Raw genomic sequence first — 7,046 nt, forward strand, 5'->3', positions numbered from 1 at the left:
AGAGAGCAAATATGACCAAGATTTGAATTTGTTGGCCAAATCCAGTAAGTTTTTCTAACTTTACTGAACCAACAAAGGCTTCCTAATTTCTGGGAGACAATTTAGAAGCCAAATACAGAATGAGAAAGTCTGTTAATCTCAGTTTCCAGAGATCACTATAATGAATTACCATCACAGCCAGGTACAACTCCCTGCCCTAGTAAATTCGGACTAGTTTTATGGTTAACCTGTAGTATTGACAATATTACTAAAACCCCCTTGAGTGGGCTTTGCAGGTTTATAAATATAACCAATTATTTTGTTTTTGATGAGATTTAATTTAAATCTAGCAAAAAATATCCCCAAGTGAGTCATCTATTATTCATAACTTGAGATGAATTCAGCCTCCGTATCACAACTTTTCCTCCTCCTCCTTTTTCAGACCCATTGCTTCTACATAAATTAAATCATTCACTACATACACCCAAGTCAGATTTCCTTTTAGAAAGCCATGTTTCAGAGAAAGCAATTACATTTGGTCATTGATATATCATCCAAGCTATCAAAGCCCCCCCACAAATAGAAGAGGGCTTCCGATGTTAATGTGAACAAATTTTACACTTTGATAATAACTCTCTGCAGAGAAGAGGCTGCAATATCAGATGAGATAAAGGAGATCATCAGCTGATGGAGTGTCATCCACTCGAGATACAGTGATGGGAGGTTTGTGCATTGAACAGGGCTGAGCTGTAGGTGCCAGTTGTCCCCGTTCTCCATGACCGGAACGAATCGTGACAATTTGCGTCAGCAAAGTTCCACCCAAATCACGAGCAACTGTTGCTTCACCTCCAAAGCACCGGGAGAGCGGGCACAGTTCGGGCTGTTCTGCTGACATTCAGCCTCCTCCAGGCCCTGGTTGCTGAGGTTCATTAAAGGTGCAGCTCCAGAAGCCTCTGCTCCTCTGCAGGAGCTGACATTTGGCGGCTCAGCCTCGTGCAAACCGCGCCGGGCGCGAATCACTGACGGTCGTTCGGCCCCTTCCCTGCCGGGGAATCAACTGTAGCGTGGCAGGAAAACACAACCACGTCTGACTGAGCTGGGGGAGAGCGATTTCTCAGCAGGCTCAGAGGACACTCACCCCCGGTGAGGAGCGGAGCGTGACTCGCTGGAGGAGCCGCACGCAGCAGAAGCCGCTGTTGATCTGCAGCCCACGGGCTGGTTCCATTAATGATGCACTCTGCTGCACGGATTTTGGGATGAGGAGACAGATCATACAACAAGCTGCTTATCTGGAGTCAGGCCGGAGGCGAGAGGAGGTGATGTGAGCACAGCAGCTCCATCCTCTGGCCTCACCTGTGGAGGGGAGGGGAACAAGCAGCTAAAACCCATTAGTTTTGAGTTAAAACCCACAGAACACCCCATCTTCTTCCTTAGACGTTTTCTTCCTCAGACTTTTTCTTCCTCTTTTCCTCTCATTTTCTGTGCTTTGTACGTGCTTTTCTCATTTTGCTGTCCCTGTGCCCTCCCTGCCCTTGCCATGGCTGCCCACCCAGCCCCCACTGAGGCTGCACCACCTCCCATCTCCTGACTGGGGACTCTCCTGATCTCTTGACTGAAGATCCCCTCTGGCTCAAGCACCAGCCCAGAGCAAGTTAATTAACCCTGGTGCCCCCCAGGGATAATGCTCACCTAAGCTGTGGGAGACAGGAGGGTTGAGAGGATTTATTATTATTATTATTATTAATTAAATAGTGCTACAAATGCCTGGTCCTCAAGAAAAAGAGTCACTGCATTCCTGCAGCCTGCAGTCACCCTGAATCCTGTGCAGATCCAAGGGGAAGGAAAGGGAAAGAAAGGCAGTGGAAAACCCCTCCTGCCCCCCAGGTGAGTGGTGTGTTCAGCAGGACAAACCCTGCAGTGGGGCTGAGGGAGGAGACTCCCCCATGGGAGGTGGGGCAAATAAACACCTTGCTATTCACTTATATTATGTTTTTTATTAATTCGTTTTTTTCTGAGCTGGAAATAGCTCTTTCCCTTACAGATCTCCAACTTCTTTGGTCCAAAGGTCCTGGCCAAGCTCTCTGTTTTCCCTCTGCCATGTAGGACTGCTCATGGCTCACCATTCAGCTGTCCCACCATCACAGGGGCCTCACATGGCCATGGGGAATCTCACCACAGAGCTGTGGCTGAGCTGCTTTTGTGCTGCCAAAGGTGCAGGATCCCCACGGCCCCAACCCACTGGAGAACACTTCACCAGCAGACACAGACCCAGGCACACGTGGGCAATGGAGGGTTGTTCAAGAAAAACACACTTCATAGAATCATAGAGTCATTAAGGTCAGAAAACACCTCCAAGATCATTAAGTCCAACCTTCAACTCAGTCCTGACTTTGATCACCAAGTCCAGCCTTCCAGCAGCTTAACACAGTGACTCTTCCTTTGGGTGACTAAACCCAGTGCAGAATTTGAGCACAAAGAGCTGAAGTTTTCAGATTAACATCTGCCCAGGGATGGGCTCGTCACAGCCTGTGGTGTCCAGAGCACAACTCCCACTCCTGGTGGGGTTCAGCCCCCCGGGATTTTGGGGGGCATCACTGTCATCAGAGATGCACAACCACTGAGCACCACAAACAGGTTCCAGCAGCCCAGGTGTCACCCAGACAAGCTTCATTTTAAGATCTAAGAGCAGAGACACATGGATTTCACTAACATTAAATCACAAGACAATTAAATAAGGGCAGAAACTATGTGCTTTTTGAGGATCCTAAATCAGAGGCAATGATTCATTCTCAGGCCTCTTAAGTGAGGATGTTTAATGACATGGGGGGAAATGAAGCCTTTTTGTAGCAGGAAAGGAAACACTGCATTCTGTAGCAGCAGTTACTGAATAATTAACCTGCACCCCTGTTATTACCTAAGAGTATTTGCCATTAACCCAATAAAAAGATCATATGAGGCGTGAATGTGAAGAATAACAATGAAAATGTACTGCTTAGAGCTTGTATAATTGATATAATGCTCAAATTTCTGTCTGAGTCTAATATGGGATAGGTAGTATAAATCAGTGAACATAAACAGACAAAACTGGTTTGCTGCTTATTCCAGCTTTGTTTCCAGAGCTGAGAAGTCTGACCCACTCGTGCTGCCATTATCAATCATCCAAAGCAGGTAGCCTTCCACTCTGTGACCAGGAAGGTCAACTCATTTGTGCTACACTTGACCAGACATGATTTTTTTTTTTGCATGCTGCCAAAATTGCAACCTTTTCATGGGAAGGGAAGCAAGAGCTTGGTGGAGAATGTCAGCACAGCCAGTGATGATCCCTGACACTCTGTGAGAAGGGCCCTCTGGAGACATCTCCTGCAACTCTCAAACAACCCTTGCTGGAGAAAAGGTGTCATTTTCCCTTTTCCATAAGCAAAGAAGCATTTTAAAATTATGGATGAAAGGCCTTTGACTGATCTGGCCTTTTATCCACCAGAGCCTACAAGCCCTCACAAGGAGAATCTTTTTGTCAGTGGACTCACTAATCTTCACTTTCTTGATTAAAAAACGGGTAAATGAAAACCTTTGTGTTTTATTTACACATTAGCTCAGTTTCCAGAAGTTTCAGCTCAGACAGGGAGTTCAGAACATACAGAAACAACAATTTTAGTTGTTTACAGGCTGAAGTTAGTTATTATCGAGAAACACACAATTGGTAAATCAAAATAAAAATTAACAAGCCCCATGGGTAATTATCCTTCAAAATTGATGCCAGACAAACCTCATTGTGTTGTGCCATTCCAGGCGGTTTAAGTGACCTTCAGTGTTGCTGTTTAAGGTGGCCTGATAATGATTTGATTATTATTTCATGCAAATTAAGAGTTACCTCTCCTAAAAGAGCTGATTTTCAATTTCATCCCTATTTGCACACTGCAGGAAACCATGACATTTCCGAGCTCTCCAGAGTCTTTTACACTGCCTGGCACTATTAGATGCTGTTATCCAACTCTTTTTTTCTCCTTAATTTATTTCCTAAATCATTCTTTGTTGTCACCACAGCTGAACGGGTCCATCACCCAAACACACACCCTGTCATGCAACAAACAGCTGGGTTGTCACAGTGTCCTGGCCAGCAGCTACACAAGAGACACAAGGTCCATCAAACCACAGTGTAGACCTGCAGCAGTCAAAGCACTTAAACACCACCAACATCTGCTTGTGGAAAAGCAAAACTTACCCTCCTACTCTTAAAATAATAATAAGGAAGGGATTAAGAGAGAGTTGGGGGTCCCTAACAACACAAAACCCAACTTCTCTGCATGAGGTCCCCAAATGCAACGTCTGTTTAGTGGGTTACATTTTTTGTCTGGGTTATTGGCACTTACATTTGAATAAGAATTCAAAATCAAGCAAAAGCTTCAAGGTCAACAATCTTTTTATAGAAGCAAAAACCCATGAGAGAAGTTTAAGCAATTATTCTTAGCCAAAGGAGCAGTCAGTTCAAATAAATGTATCAAAGCCTCCAAATTATCAGCAATAAAATCTTATGTCATCTAATAACGACAATGATGACAATAATTACCGGGACAATGATTTAAAGCTCAGCATTTTTATAGTACCTAATTTAACAAGTACAGGTTGCTTATTTATGCCTTTCCAGACTGAAAAAGCGGTTGTCTGGGTTTGTTTATTGTCTAAGTTTAGACTTCTGGAAGACAAAAAGCTTCGAGAAATTACCACGCAAAGTTCCTGCAGAAGGAGATGCTGATGGAGGCACAATTTTAATAGGCAGAAAGTTTGCAGACATCAATCTGTACCTACAAAGAAAATGGAAGAAATAAGAGCAGAGGAGTGGCAAACTGGTGGAAAAGAAAGTCAGAATTTAGAAACCAGCTCAACAACCATCCAAGTTGATTTCTCACGTGGAAATCATCCAACCTTATTGATTCTGTGATTCTGTAGAGAGCAGGAGAAGGACTCTCTGATTAGTAGAAAATCCTACAGGAGTTTTGCCCTGTGTGCTCCCGTTTGCATCCTGGCCCACGTTCTGTGTCACATCCCTGAGAGGAAAACTCACTTCTCCACATGCACAGTGTGCAGAGATTTGTGGTGATGAGCAGATCCCGCCTTTGGCCCTTTGCCCACTCCAGGAAGCACAGTCATTCTTTATCCCAACCACTGGCTTTCCCTAAAACAGAATATCAGCTCTGAGATTCCAGCGGAACCTGCCGGCTCCTGTCCTTCTGAGGAGTCCATAATGACATGGACACGGTCCATAATATCTCACTCCTGCCAACACAGTCATTTCTGTGCATAACTTTCACATTCTGACCATCTGCAGGACAAGACCTGACCCAGCCCATTTTTCAGGCTGGGAAAAGGAGCACAGCTCTACCAGGAGGTGTCAGTTCTCTTGCCTGAGTAAGGGCTGGATTCAAGCCATACCAGTGTGGGAGGTCATCTCACTATGTGACTTATTAAAGGTTTACCCTTCCCTGATAAAGCTGGAGGGCTGTACAACCTGCAGTGCCCCAGGAAACAAACTAACAAATTCTGCATAAGTATTTGATACAGTTTTTGTACAAATCCACAACATGGATGGACAAATCAGCACTCTGTCATACAGTCTGGGGATTTTCAAAACCTCAGCTTGACACCTGTACATACATATATTTTTTTTTTTTCAATGTGATGGCTGGGGAGCTACAGTTATTTTTCTGGACAAGGAACATACTAATCTTAAATTTCTGTACAGGTACCAAAACAAGGTGCTGGACAAAAAGAAGTTCCTAATTTGCCATTCATCTTTCCTATTTCAGCTGTGGGGGGGGGAAGATGGAATAATAAATTCAGTTCTGTGTTTACAACTCTAAAATACTTGTGAGATTCTTGGAGTCAATGGAGCCTGCAGGTCACTCAGCATTTTTGCCATGGTATGGTGTGTGAGAGACCAAATGAGTCGTACCATTGCAGAGCACAGGGCTGTAATTATGATAAAGGAAGAGAATTAATCTGTCACCGGGGAATTAATGCAGCGGACAGACTTTCTTTTACAAGAGCTCCAAGCAACGTTCCTGGATCAAGGCCTGGAGTTATATTTGATATTAACAGAATGCATGTTGTCCTCCAGTAGTTACTCTGAGCAGGAATTAACCCTTTGCTGGTGGCCTTGAGCCCAGCACCAGGGAAGGGAGGAGGCCTGAGGGCAGAGCCCGGGTCCTCCTCTGCTCCAGGAGGCTCCAGGGCTGCTTCCAAACGTGGGAGTAAATGCAGAAAATGGAGAAATCATTTCATTACCATTAGTGGGACGTGTAGGGAAAACACCACCTAAGGGGAGCTGCCCTGGAGCAGTGACCTGATGGAGCAGCCAGGGGTGTGACACACCCTTGGGAAGGACCAGCCTTCCCACCCACAGGAGAGCTGGAATAACACTGCTGGATTTTACCCACCTGGGGCAGGCAAAATGCTGTTTGAGTCTCTTCATGCCATGGCAGGGTTGTTGGAGCAGAGGCAGGAGCAGTGGTGATGCTCTGGCACAGCTGGGTTATGAGGTGGCTGTGCTGGCACAGGAATTTACCCTGCATTTCACTGCACACAGCAACACACGTTCACAAAGGGCAACAGACAGAGGAAACCTAAAATAAAAAATTAAACAGCATTATTACCACAAAAAAAATAAATGTTAAAACCCAGCAGAAACTGAGAAACAAGGCTACGAATTTCTGCAGCAGTGAAAAAGGATTTTATAGCCAGTTTTCCTCAAGCCCCAAACATGTTTTACACAGGGCCATTACCAGATATCTTTGTAGGAAAACAAAATGCAGCTCGATTTCCTACAGCAGTGTTGATGCAGTGACTATCAGCTCCAGAGATTTCTCCGTGCAGTGACTGGTGGTGATGAAAAACGATCTGTAAGCTGTGTCAAAACAAAGGCACAGTTTGAGCAGTCTGTGTAACGAGCAGCACTGATGACACCACGGAGGGGCTGCGGCCAACACACTGTTTCCAAACACGGAGCTGAATCGAGACGTTTATTGACACCAGATCAGCGTGTTTGCCTCGACTGCAAACAAATATTTGGC

General features: G+C 45.0%; 1 long non-coding RNA gene across 1 annotated transcript; it reads right to left on the reverse strand.

The window, feature by feature from the left end:
• Nucleotides 1-2,000: 2,000 nt before the first annotated feature.
• LOC108638937 lies at nucleotides 2,001-6,796 on the reverse strand. The gene is made up of 4 exons (XR_001920162.2): nucleotides 6,759-6,796; nucleotides 6,414-6,599; nucleotides 4,702-4,781; nucleotides 2,001-2,658 (listed from the first exon to the last, which is right to left on the reverse strand). It is a non-coding gene; the product is annotated as an uncharacterized LOC108638937 (long non-coding RNA).
• Between the last annotated feature and the right edge of the window lie 250 nt (nucleotides 6,797-7,046).

The sequence above is a fragment of the Manacus vitellinus genome, unplaced genomic scaffold (genome assembly GCF_001715985.3).
Source record: "Manacus vitellinus isolate BGI_N305 unplaced genomic scaffold, ASM171598v3 scaffold_14_pilon, whole genome shotgun sequence".
NCBI lineage: Eukaryota > Metazoa > Chordata > Aves > Passeriformes > Pipridae > Manacus > Manacus vitellinus.